Here is a 14,423-nt window from a genome sequence, read left to right as displayed (position 1 = left end):
TGGTTGCACCAAATCAGAGTGGTACCTGGTCTGATACCACTTGTTGGATCGTGAAACGTCGATAGAGGGGGGGGGTGAATATCGATTCGAAAAATAACGTTAAGAGTTAAGCGCAGCGGAATTTAAAAATAATAGACATAGTAATTTTACTTCGTTCGGAGCCTGTGACGACTCCTACTCGAAGGCCCGTACTCCATGAGTACTTTCGTTGGGCAATCACTATCAATTCGAATGATGGTTACAAAAATAATTAAGTACAAGAATCGACAGAAATAAAATACCGACAAAAGAAGAAGAGTTAGACTTAAGAAGGCGCTTTGTCGGAATAGCCTCGCGGCGTCGCAGGAGCGTAGAGCAGTAGAGCAAGCAGAAGATTCTGAGTTCTGAATTGATTGTGAAGCTCCACCCCTGGGGCTTCTTTTATATGCTGCTCTGGGCGCATGGATCCCTTCCGGGCGCCCTGGTGCGACGTGGCAAGTCTAATCAGCGAACTCCACGTGGCGACGACTCGACTTGGATAAAATTCCTCTCCGGGCGCCCGGATCCCTTCCGGGCACCCGGACCTCTGGGCGCCCGGATCCCCTCCAGGCGGCCGAACCCCTCTTCTCCAGAAAGTCCTTCTCCTGCAAGAAAAGGTTAGTCCGAGGCAAATATACCCTGCACCACAGATTGTTAGCACAGTTTAATAGATAAGCAAATTGAGTATAAATTAGCAAAAAAGAGTATGACTTAGATTTCATCTTTCCGAGACCGGAATCTAGTCACGATCTCGACTTAGATATCCGAAATGGATCTAAGCTGGATCGACGCCTAATGTTCCCTTCCCGAGAACGCGTCCTCGCAGTCACTCCCCTCCAGTGACTTACCTCACTTACCTGCCAGACGTCCGGTCAGCCCGTCGACCCGTCTGGACTTCGTGCCAGCTATCCGGTCAGCCCGTCGACCTAGCTGGACTTCGTGCCTAAGTGTCCGGTCAGCCCGTCGCCCCACTTGGACTTCGTGCCAGCTATCCGATCAGTCCATCGACCTAGCTGGGCTTCGTGCCTAAGCGTCCGGTCAGCCCGTCGACCCGCTTGGACTTCGTGCCAGCTATCTGGTCAGCCCGTCGACCTAGCTGGGCTTCGTGCCAGACATCCGGTCAGCCCATCGACCTGTCCGGACTTCTCCTGCACACTCGATCAAAGTGTCAGACAACAACAAACTAACTTAACCTGATTTGTCATTTATCAAAACCTGGGTTAAATCGTTAGTGCTAACCGCACCAACAAGTAGAACAAAAAGAAAGAAATTACAAGTTGTTATCTGAACTACTAAAATTAAGGCTATATTTATAGCTCTGTTCCGAGCGCCTGGAAGGGTTTCGGGCGCCTGGAGTGGAATAGAATTCTATCCCCGATGCGTTGGTCAACGTACACGTCGATCTTGATAAAAGTTGAGTTCTGGGCATCCGGAATGGATCCGGACGCCCTGACCACCAAAGTCAACATGGTTGACTTTTTTTAGTCCGGGCCCTCTGTTCCGGTTCTGCTCACCTCGATCAGGATCTTCCGCTCCGGCTCCGTTCACTTGGGTGATTTCGACCACCGGAATAGGGCTCAACCGAGCTCAATTTCCGACCTTCTCCTCGAGTAGGCTTCCACTCCGGTTTCTCATCCCTCGAACGTCAACTACATTCTTCTCGTCCACCAGTGTACTCTTCCGCAGCACCTCATCCCTCGGACGCACCGAGCCCGTCGGCTTTCTCCCGTGTCGTCCTTTTCATTAGTCGTGTCTTTCGTTCGACTTCTTGTGCTCCTAAGCTCATGCACACTTAGACACAGGGATCAAGCCAAAACAGGACCTAACTTAACTTGGTTGACCATACCAAAAATAACCTTAGGGGTTCCAACAATCTCCCCTTTTTTTGATGTGAGCAACCCAAGTTAAGTTAGGGTAAAACAATCATAAAGTAAAGATAACAAAATTGCGATACCAAGTAAGTAAAGTTGCAATTATGAAAAAAAATTAAATTTAAATTTGAACTACCTCCCCCTAAACTTAATCTTCCCTTCTCTTCTCCCCCATTGATCACATAAAAAAATTGGGGTACTCAATCAAATATAAGGGTAAACAAAATAAGTTTTAAATGAAACTTGCAATTAAAAAATTTTCTAAGTGAAATTTGCAAGTCAAGTAAATATATTTTGATAAATGTTAAACCATTGACAAAAATTGAAAGCATTTAAATATTTCATGTTTATCAGTTTGTCAATTAAATATTTAATTTAGAAATTGACTTCCAGGCTATGGTAAGGCACTAGGTCTTCTTAGTTATTAGATCATCAACCACTTCTAGACAAAGCCTTTTAATGAATTCAAATATTTAATCTTTTATCTGAAAGCCCTAAGTCACTTTTAATTTATATAAGTTTTTGGAACCTAATATAGGTTCCTTTCTACATGATTAATCAGGTATTTTCTAGGGATATAAGATTTTGCTACTTTTCTGATTTGACCTTTGTAAAATTTATAGTACCAGTTTACTCCTTTATAGTTTCTAACATTTAAAGCAGAAACATTTGAACATGCAAAATTTTTTAAGTTTTCTTGATCCGGTGGTAAAAGCCCGGGACCCCCTAATGAGGGGTCAACGCCACGTGGAGGTCAAAAGGCCAGGTGGTCCGTCGAAGAAGGGTGAGCCGACCGGACTCATGAGAAAAGGGTAGGCCGATCGGTCTGACAGTAAACATCTGATGGTAAAAGGCGCCCTGACAGGGATCGGGGTTCCGACGCTCAATGAAACAGTAAATAATGACCTAGCGGAAGGCCTAAGAGAAGGCAGGACGCAATGGGTGCGCCGCCCGGCCGGGCCGGCGCAGGGAATTAGGGCAGTCCGGACGGCGCTCTCCGTCTAGCCGACCGGGCGGACGTCCTGGCCGGCGGTGGGTAAATAGGGACAGGAACATCTGCTGACAGCCGTCAAGTCGTATGGCTAGGCTAGCGTGATGGCACTGTTGCAGTATGGCGTCAGGTAAGCTTTCTGACAAACACATACCGAGGTATGGGCTGCGGACACGTACGTGCCTCGGTGGGCGTGTAGAGACTCTTTCACCGCTCTATATAAGGAGTAGCAGACTTCGCCGGAGGTACGCATTCTACGAGCTTTGGAGCCACTTTCTTTATCACTTGCTTGCCTGACTTGAGCGTCGGAGGGTCGCCGCCGGGAACCCCTTCCTGGCCCGACTTCTGTGCAGGGTCGCCGGAGCTTCGTACGACCAGTCGAAGACCCACATCAGCAACCGGAGAGCGCCACGTGCCCAGCGTCCGTTGAGTCAGCCGTTCGGACAGGATCATTTCTATTTATTCCTTTAATTTAGCATTTTCTTTATTAGACATGATTTTGCCAAAATTCTTTTTATTTCTAAGTTTTCATTTTTCATTTTTTTATTTATCATTTTTACTTTTTAACTTGCACATTGATTTTTCCATAGATTTAATACCAAAATAGAGTTGATCGGGAGGTAAGAGGCATACCTCACTTACCATATCAGACTTGAAGCCTGATTTTCCCTCTGCTTCATTGCATTCATCTGAAGTCGCTCCCCCTTCATCGATGCTGGCTTCTAAGGTGCTTTGCTCTTCATGGCTTGCCATCAGTGCTAGTCCGGCATATTCTTTTATTTCTGAATTAGATGATGAGCTGTCACCCCAAGTAGCCTTTAGAGTCTTGCACTTATTTTGCTTGGGCATCTTATCTTTTTCCTTTTTGAGTTCTGGGCAGTCCTCTTTTATGTGTCCTTCCTTTTGACACTGGTAGCATTGAACTCTTCTTCTATTTCTTAAATTTTTTCTATTATGTATTTCTTTAAATTTGTTAGATCTAAAAAAATTTCTGAATTTTATTACCATGTAAGCTTCTTGATCTCCTTCTGAGTCTGACTCGGCTTCATCCTTCTTGGTTGCATTTAGCGCTAGAATCTGGCTTGACTCTTTTGTTGTACCTGCATATATGGTTTCATGTAATTCTAAAGTAGAAAAAAATTTCTCTAGGGTACTTACCTCCAGGTCCTTTGAGATGTAGTAGGCGTCGATTATCAAAGCCCATTCTGGAGTCCTGGGAAAGACATTGAGTGCATAGCGTACTGAGTCCCGGTTGGTTACCGTTTCACCAAGGTTTTCGAGTCCAGCGATTAGTTCTTTTACCTTTGTGTGTAGATCGGCTACCTTCTCACCTCTTTCTAGACGGATATTCATTAGTTTGTTCTGAAGTATGTCTTATCTTGTGAGCTTGGCTTCGGATGTACCTTCGTGGAGTTCCAAGAATTTTTCTCAGAGTTCTTTGGTCGACATGTAGCTCCCGATTCGATTGACTTCTTGAGGAGGCAGCTATAACGCCCCGGCCCGGGCGGGCTCCACCCAGACTGAACCAGGAATGCTACCAGAATTGTCCATCGGGTTGACGACTAGCTCCACAGACCACCGGAGGTCCTTTCAGCGTGCTTTGTCCTCACTCGCACGCACCCTGGAAAACTTCCCAGGAGGTCATTCATCCTCAGATTACTCCAAGCCAAGCACGTAACTTTGGAGTTCTTAAGTTTGGGCTTCCGAAAAGGAAGGTGCACCTTGGTGATATGGATAGTACCATCTAACCTTTTAAGCCATACTTAACCAGAATCTCAGCAAGTGATATTCCACTCTGTTATTTGCTACAAAATCATTTTGTTCTTTCTTCGTCCAAAGACTCTCCTCCTTCTCCTCTCCGTTTTGATTTATAGGAACTACAAAACTATACTTGATTATTAAACGAATCTCAAAGACAGTTTTTAGAAATACCTCCATTCGGCGTTTCTAGTGTGTGAATTCTCCCTCGAATTTTGGTGGAACGATGCTTGGTCCGGCCATTGATCCTTTTGCTTCGGTCGGCAGTTACTCCTTCTGAAGCGTCCTTGGTCTTATACCAGTTGTTGGTCCCTTGGTGGCCGACAAGATGGGAGGGGTGAATTGTCCTATACAAATAAACTTAACCCTTTCTCGACTTATAACTTAATTAAAAACACTTGTAATAAAATTTAAGAGACTAATTAAACAGACAAAGACAGAAAGATAATTACTTGGTTTGTAATCAGAAGATAGCTAATCCAAGGAAAATGAAATGCACTTTATGAAGATCTCCTTCGGGCGGAGTAGCCTCTTACAACGTTAACATCTCACAGTTAATAGTAGAACAGAAAGAAAGGAATTACAAGTTGTTATCTGAACTACTAAAATCAGAGTTATATTTATAACTCTATTCCGGGCACCTCAAGTGGGATAGAATTCTATCCTCGACACGTCGGTCAACGTACATGTTGATCTTAATAAAAATTGAGTTCCGGGAGCCTAGAGTCCGGACACCCGGACTACTAAAGTCAACATGGTTGACTTTTTTCGGTCCAGGCCCTCTGCTCGCCTCAGTTTGGATCTTCTACTCCGGCTCCGCTCGCTTGGGTGATTTTGGCCATAGAATAGGGCTCACCTGAACCCAATTTCCAACCTTCTCCTCGAGCAGGCTTCCGCTCCGGCTTCTCGTCCATCGAACATTGCGTATGTTCTTCTCGTCCACCGGTATACTCTTCCGCAGCACCTCGTCCCTCGGATGCATCGAGCCTGTTGGCTCTCTCCTGTGCCGTCCTTCTCGCTAGCCGCGTCTTTCACTCGACTTCCTGTGCTCCTAAGCTCCTGCACACTTAGACACAGGGATCAAATCAAAACAAGATCTAACCTAACTTAGTTGATCACACCAAAAATAACATTAGGGGTTCCAACACTCTAGCCAAGAAGCTTGAAGAGAATAAAGCTGCTCTGCTTGCCAAACAAATAGACGAACGGTTGAACAAGAGACACAAGAGCTTCAACTCGCAGAGCACCAGAGAATCATTACTGAAAAGGAAACCAAGGTGAATGCTTTAAAAGTCGAGCTAGAGGCATCCAAAGCTGAGTTTGCTAAGTATAAAGATGGAGAGCCCAATCAAATGGAAGCCTTTAGAGTGGAGTACTTGTGCTCTCGAAGCTTTAATCAGATGTTGGTCGCTTGGGTTACAGGCTCCGCTCTCGTTTGCCTTCAATCTCACGAGCTTCATGCCGGCTCGACTTACCAACTCTGCTTTTGTTCACTTTTGATCTCTCAGTATCCTCTCTGCATTCGCATGGTATTCCCTTTGCATCCGCTTAGTCACCCACTCGGCATCGCGCGGTCACTCGCTCAGCATTTGACTGGTCGCCCGCTTAGTATTCACCTAATCTCCTACTTGGCATTCACCTAACCACCTATTCGCATTTGCCTAATTGCCCACTCGACACTCCTTTTGCTACTTAGCCCGACATTATTTTTGTCGTTCATTTGCCATCGTTTCCGTCGCTCGCTCGACATCGCTACTGTCGCTCGCTCGACATTGCTACTGTTGCTCTCTCGATATCCCCGTAGCTACTTGTTCAACATCATACGATAGGCCTAGTGATTGATAATTCATTTATTTGATACATCTTTTTGGGTGATGTTGGGTGATTTTGAGCTAATTACATTTGTTAATTGCCGCATTTTAGATGTTTACAAGTTTAGAATTGTTTTGAGCTTAAATGTATTTTTCCTCTTAATTCATGATATATTTATCTTAATTTGAATTTTGTCTTGTAGGACATTTAAATTGACACAAGATTCAAGTGGAGTCAAGCCAATTCAAGGGGAGGTTTGACTCATTCAACCAAATGAAGAAGTGCAAACCCTACTTGGGTTCAATTCAATTCTAACCCTACCAAACCCAAGTCTAATCTCCCATCAATTGCTCTAAAAATTCTATTCGAATCCAACCCAAGTCCATTGTGCTAGACCTAACCAAACCTGAGTATAAAACCCAGGTTGTGGCACCGTGAAGAGTGGCTTGCGCTATTGTTTATCGTGCCATCTTCTTCTTTGTGTGATCATATAGCCCCGTCCTGATTCCCAGATATGCATCTCAGCACGCATTCATTGGCATTATGGTCTCCAACCATCGACAATCAATTTCCGATCATCAAGAACGGTCGGCGAGAGGTTTCTCGATGGTATTCCATTTCCGTGATTCCCTGTTTTCGCCACTGATTTGGAGGCATTCATCCAATTTAGTGGTCCATCTTCACCTCGACAACACAGGTGGCATTCTTCTAGTGTTACTGAGCTTCTTCTATCGACATTCCATCATCCATAGCCTTCATCAAACTTGAACAGCTCTGGATTGCAGTATTCTATATTTCCACTTGTCGACAGTTCCGATTGGATTTCGCTCGCTCAACGAGGTTCTTGGGCGTTCTTAGCTCTTTAGGACTGAGCCTATAGCTAAGGTTCTATTCTCCCGACACCCCGTGAAGTTGTCATTGGGTTTCCTATGTGACGACAAGGAGAAGAAGTGTGGAGTGTGATTAGGGATTTGGGATGTTTTATTTCTTTGGATTTTGAACTTGTGTTGATGCAATTATGCTTTTCATGTTTTCATTTCTACAATTTCAGTTCGTTTTCAGCTTCTGCACACTTTGTTATGCAATTGCAATTCTGTTTTTGGTTCTTAGACTCTGAATTCTATTTTTTGCTTTTCAATTCTGCATTCCTTGTTAATTTTCAAATGGATCTTGCTACATTTGGTTAATTTGATTCTTGATCTTAATTGTTATTTAGTGTCTTTTAATTCTGGTTAGTTAGTTTAGTTGTTACTTTGTTCCGTTAGCTTAGTTCTTATTAATGAACAGCTAGAGTTAGTTGATTCATGTTGAGTTTTTAGTTGCAATTAGGGTTAGTATCTTGCTTTAGTTCAGAATTTACTTAGTTACAATTAGCTTACCTTTACTTGCATTGTCTTTCATTCACTAGATTAGGTTTTATTTAGTGCTTATTATTTCATTCCTTAATTTAATTCTATTAATGGTGAAATTATAACGTAGAACGACAATGCATTGTGAGTTTACTATTAATGGGTAGATAGAAAGTTGTTCATCTTATTAGGATAAATTTCATACATGTTTTGTTATTTCATTTGCTAGTCTTTAGTCCAAAAACCAAACAATCCCCATGTTTAAGATGAAAACCCCCAAAATAGTTCTAAATCTAAGACAAACATCCGATTGTTAGTTCTTCTAGAGATTCGACTTTGGGCCATTTATTATAATATTAACGTGTAGTTAAGAGGTTCATTGAATATAAATTGTTAATTTGATAAGTTGACTCGTGACACTCAATTTGGACTTTATCAGCGATCTCTCCCTGACTCGACAGTCTAAAAAATTCAATATTATTGATTCCTTCCAGCATAAGAGTCTAGTCAGTCAGACTCGTGCCTCCTTCGACTAGACTTGAAGGAGAGGCTTGTGATGTGGGGTATAGATTTAGCCATGTGAAGGCAAGGCCATAGAGGTCTTTTGACATTAGGAGGGTTTTTGGTTTTGAGATGGGCACTGTTCACGCGAAAGGGGAAGGGGCTTCTTCGTGTTTTCGGCGCCGCCAAGCCAACCTCCTCAAAGGCCGCCTCCACCTTTTGCCTTTGTTCGCCACCATCACCACCATGCACGTCGCCACTCTCGTCGCCTCCGGCTACTGTTGCCTCCCAATAGGCTGCTGTCATTGCCAGGCACTCCACCTTCGTTTCACTAGCCAACGCTGCCTCACCACATCTCTCCTCTCCATGTCGAGGTTGACGTCGACTCCTCTTCCCTCTTCCTCTCCTCTCACCAGCAGCTAGCCCCACCGCCGACGTCGTCTCTAGTGTCGAGGCTGCTAGCGCCGCATCCCTAGTGCTAGTAGCCTCCATAGCCATAGCCTATGCGCTGGCTCCGTCCCCTTCCGGTTGCAACCTCCATCGATCGACCCACGACCTCCACCGGCCTCACAGCGCCACCGCCGCTGCCAGCACTCCCACCGCTGGATCCAACTTGCCAGTACCCCTACCCCTAGGTCAAACGCTAATCCGACCTCAGATTTGTCTTGTCATACAATTCTGACGCTGATTTGGCCACTGATTTGCGCTAACATACGCTTCCAGTGTCAATCTGGCTTTGGATCCGACCATCGAGTCGTCCAACATTTGCGCCACTATTTCTAGCCTATATGCTATGTTCCAGCCTTTGAGTCGATATTGTGTTCCGACCTTCGAGCCAAGACTATGTTTTGGTCTTCACAGCATCCGGCCTATGGCTGTGTTCTGGCCTCTGTGCCTTGTTCCGACCTATGTGCTGTCGTCATATTCCGGCCTATATGCCACTGTCATATTTCGGTCTGCATGCTGCCTTTCAGATCCATTCTGTACCTAGCTCCATGTCGTTGTCCCTAGATCTAGCTCCTTAGCCGGCTCACATTCATCTACCCTTTAGAGCTACAACAACTCAATCAGCGTCATGACTAACTCGCCGGTCTACCAGAGGGTGCCCCCTGTGTCAGGGTATGTCACCATACTCATTCTTTATTTATTTCATCATTCTACTATTAGCCTATTCCTTATATATTTATAGGACCTGCCTCGAGCATCGAGGTGTCAGGGACCCGGGCAACCCGATCGCTATCTGTAGATAGCATTAATAAGAAGCCTTTTGATGACTCGATCAATCCAGAAGACAACTCACCACCCTTCTCCCTCCGGGGTCATGGCAATTCGGTCAGTATTCCAGCCATCTCACCAACAGTCAACTCTTCTCAACTTTTGGATATGATCAAATTTGGTGTCGTCTGTGGAAACTTCGCTTGATCTGGAATGTGAAGATGAACGACATCATAAAACTCTCTGCCATCATCATGGTCTCAAAAGATTTTGATGAACACATTATATTCTCTCCTGACTCCACAGGTATTCAGGAGTCGAAGGACAGAATCAGATCCTCAGCCGGTCAGCAGGTAGGTTTTCTATTATGTTCTCTCTTCGACCATAGGATCTACTACAGCTCCCCGATAAGAGAATAAGGACCTAGTTTCATGATCAGAGACTAGGGTCATAGATCCTTGATCGGACATTAGAGGCGCAACTCCTCGATCAAACACTAGGGACACAACTCCCCGATCAGAGACTAGGGACACAATTCCCCGATTAGATACTAGGACATATGTCCCCGATCAAATACTAGGGACACAACTCCTCAATTAGAGACTAGCGGCTATAGCTTCTTGATCATGATCTAGGGGCCTCACTCTCCGATTACGGACTAGGGGCCTCGCTCTCTGATTAGGGATTGGGGGCTTGGCTCCTTGATTAGGTGTGCTACAAGCTCTGCACTCTCCACCCATGGGGTTTTGCATCCTCTTACTGCTATAGGCTCTGCATCCTTCACTCATGGGGCTCTACACCCTTTTACTGTTACAGGTTCTGCACACTCTAGCCATGGGGTTATGCTCCCTCCTATTGCTATGAGTTCTTCTACTTCATATTGCTATGAGTTTCACTCCCTCAGTCGGTCAGCAAAGCTCAAACTATTCTCTCCCTGACTCCACAGACATCTGGGAGTCAAAGATCTGACTCCATGGGCATTTGGGAGTCGGTGGGACCGAGTTGGATTCTAACCGGTCGACGGGTTAGAGTTTTATTATATTCTCGTTCTTGAATCCGCATATGCTTGGGAATCACGGGATCAAGTTATTCTCTCCCTCAGTGGAATCAAATTATTCTCTCTCCCCAATGGGATCGAGTATTATTGTATTCTCTCTCTCAGCAGGATCAAGTTATTCTCTCCTCTAGTAGATTTTCTCCCTTAATAGGATCAAGTCTAATCATATTTGTTAGGACCTTCGGATGCGGCTAGAGAGGGGGAGTGTGAATAACCGACCTCAAATTATCATTTCTTCCTACAATTTAGGTTAGCGCAGCGGAAATACAATGTAGAAACGAAAGTGGAGAAGATCAAACCTCAAACACGATGATGTAACGAGGTTCGGAGATGATACTCCTACTCCTCGGCGTGTCCGTAAGGTGGACGAAGCCTATCAATCCGTCGGTGGATGAGACCCCGGATAACCGGCTAATATGAACTCCTTCTGGGTGGAGAAACCTCGCCACAATCTCTCTTGCAACAGCAAGAATGGAGTACAACCAATAGAGAAAGAAAACAAGAACAATATAAATGTAAAAACACTTTGCTTGCCTTCTCGTCGACTGGAGTTCGATGAAGCAGCAACTTCACGATGTCAACAGCAGCTGATCACCCAGTCGAGGGAAGCTCACACGAAGCTTCAGAAAATGAAGAGCTCAGCAAAGCTCAGATCGCAGTCTTCAGGAAGAAGAAGTTCTTCTTTCCACCTTCACTGTAGAGGCTTATATACTGCACCTGCGAAGAAGACAAAGAAGAATCCAGAAATCTAGCCGTTGTGACTCAACGGCTAGGCCTGGACCGATCAGGCTCCACCCTGATCGGTCTGGGAGGCATCTGATCGGTCTGTGGACCAATCAGGCCCTAGGCTGATCGGTCCCCAGACCGGTCAGCCATCTCTGTAAGGGTTGGCTTTAAAGCCTGATCGGTCTGTGGACCGATCAGGCAACGATCAGTAGCTTCCTGATTGTTTTCTGATCGGTCTGTGGACCGATCAGATAACCTACAGCGAACCACTGTTTGGTTACTGATCGGTCACCAGACCGATCAGATAAACCTGAGTATCACTGGATCGGTCACCAGACCGATCCAATGCCTTAGAGCTTCCCAGCCCTAAATCCTAAAGCCTTCCCGGTCTAGAGAACGAGCTACTGAGCCCTCTTTGACCTAGTTCAGAGAACGAGCTATCGAGCCCTCTCCGACTTCCACGTCCGGTCCAAAGAACGAGCTACCGAGCCCTCTCTGACCTAGTCTGGAGAACGAGCTACCGAGCCCTCTCCGACTTTATCTGCTCCAGAGAACGAGCTACCGAGCCCTCTCTGACCTAGTCCGGAGAACGAGCTACCGAGCCCTCTCTGACTTCATCCGGTCCAGAGAACGAGCTACCGAGCCCTCTCTGACCTAGTCCGGAGAACGAGCTACCGAGCCCTCTCCGACTTCATCCAGTCCAGAGAACGAGCTACCGAGCCCTCTCTGACCTAGTCCGGAGAACGAGCTACCGAGCCCTCTCCAACTCTGTCTGGTCCAGAGAACGAGTTCCCGAGCCCTCTCTGACCTAGTCCGGAGAACGAGCTGTCGAGCCCTCTCCGACTTCCCATGCCAAGCTTCCATACTTGGACTTCTCCCGTGCCAAGCTCCCTGCTTGGACTTTTCCGTGCCAAGTCTCCATACTTGGACTTTTCCCGTGCCAAGCTCCCTGCTTGGACTTTTCCGTGCCAAGTCTCTATACTTGGACTTTTCCCCGTGCCAAGCTCCCTGCTTGGACTTTTCCGTGCCAAGTCTCCATACTTGGACTTTTCCCGAATTAAGTCAACTCAAGTCGGGTCAACCAGGTCAACCTTGACCGAAGGTTGCACCCACAATCTCCCAAGTTTGTATTCTTGTCAAACATCAAGATACAACTTTTTTATTTTCGTCAAACATCAAAATATACCTCGAGTCAGATCAACTCGAGTCGGGTCAACCAGGTCAACCTTGACCTAAGGTTGCACCAACAATATTCTCTCTACGCCAGCATGCTACCATGAGTACTCTGGCCACAGACACAGATCTTCAATCTCAGTGTTAGCATGGTACCCCGAGTACCCTGGCCACAGACACATACTTATATTTCTTAACACCAGCATGGTACCCCGAATACTCTAACTGCAGACACAAATCTTTAGTCTTAAGCATGGTACCCCGAGTACTCTGGCCGCAGACACAAATCTTCATTCTCATCGCTAGCATGATACCCCGAGTATTCTAGCCGCAGACACAGATCTTCAGTCTCAGCGCTAGCATGGTACCCCCGAGTACCCTGGCCGCAGACACATCTATACATCTCAGCGCTAACATGGTACCCCGAGTACCCTGGCCGCGGACGCATACTTATACGTATCAACGCCAACATGTTACCCTTGACCACAGACACATACTTATACATCTCAACGCCAGCATGGTACTCCGAGTGCTTTGGCTACAGACACATATCTTCAGCCTCAGACAAACTCTCAGCATGTTCATCTCAGCTAGACTATTGACATATCAGTTTCAACTAGACTCTTGACACATTTATCTCAGCCAGAGTCTCAACTAGACTCTTGACACATTTATCCCTATTAGCACCCTCTTACTGCTATGAGCTCTGCTCTTTCATATTGTTACGGGTTCCGCTCCCATTGACTTCAGAGATTAACTTCTCCCGTTCGGGGTCGAGCTATCTCCACAGGTCTCGGATCAAGCTATCTCTACTGATCTTGGACCAGAGTATTATCATTAATCTTGGACCAGAACATCCCACGCGCTCCACACCGTTCAATCCCACAGGTTCCGCGCCTGCTCGACTTACGGACTCCGCTTCCATTCGCTTTTGATCTCTCGAGATCTGTTAACGCTCACCTTACGGACTCTGCTTTCATTCACCTTCGATCTCTCGGGATCTGCTCCCATTTGGCTTACGGGCTCCTCTCTCGTTTGCCTTCAATCTCACAGGCTCCTTGCCCTCTCGGCTTACAGACTCTGCTTTCGTTTACTTTCGATTGCTCGGTATCCTCTCTGCATCCACATGGTATTCCCTTTGCATTCGCTCAGTCGCCCACTTGGTATCACATAGTCACTCACTTGGCATTCGACGGGTCACCCGATCAGCATTCACCTGATCACCTACTCGACATTAGCCTAACCTCCTGCTCGCATTCGCCTGATTACCCACTCGACACTCCTTTTGCCACTTAGCCCGACATTATTTTGGTCATTCGTTCGTCGTCGTTTCGGCCGCTTGCTTGACATCGCTACCGTGGCTTGTTCGACCTCGCCATAGCTACTCGCTCAACATCATATGATGGGCCTGACGATCTCTCCCTGACTCGACAGTCATAAAAAATTTAGTATTATCGATTCCTCCTAACATAAGAGTCCAGTCAGTCGGACTCGCGTCTCCTTTGACTAGACTGGAAGGAAAGACTTTTGATGTGGGGTATAGATTTAGCCATATGGAGGCAAGGGCATGGAGGTCTTTTGACATTAGGAGGGTTTTTAGTTTCGAGATGGGGCGCAGTTCACGCAGAAGGGGAGGGGGTTTCTTCGTGTTTTCGGCATCGCGAAGCCAACCTCCTCAGAGGCCGCCTCCACTTTCTGCCTTTCTCTGCCGCCATCGCCACCATGCACGTCGCCAGCCTCGTGGCTTTCGGCCACTGCCGCCTCGCAATAGGTCGCTGTCGTTGCTAGGCACGTCTCCTTCGCTTCACCGGCCAACGCTGCCCCTCCAACCTCTCCATGCCGACACTGATGTCGACTCCTCTTCCCTCTCTCTCTTCTCTCGTCGGCAGCCAGTCCCAACGTCGACACTATCTCTAGCCCTGAGGGCGCTATCGATGCCTCCCTAGCGCCGA

This window comes from Zingiber officinale, chromosome 8A (genome assembly GCF_018446385.1).
Source record: "Zingiber officinale cultivar Zhangliang chromosome 8A, Zo_v1.1, whole genome shotgun sequence".
Lineage (NCBI taxonomy): Eukaryota > Viridiplantae > Streptophyta > Magnoliopsida > Zingiberales > Zingiberaceae > Zingiber > Zingiber officinale.
This window is presented reverse-complemented; position numbering follows the sequence as displayed.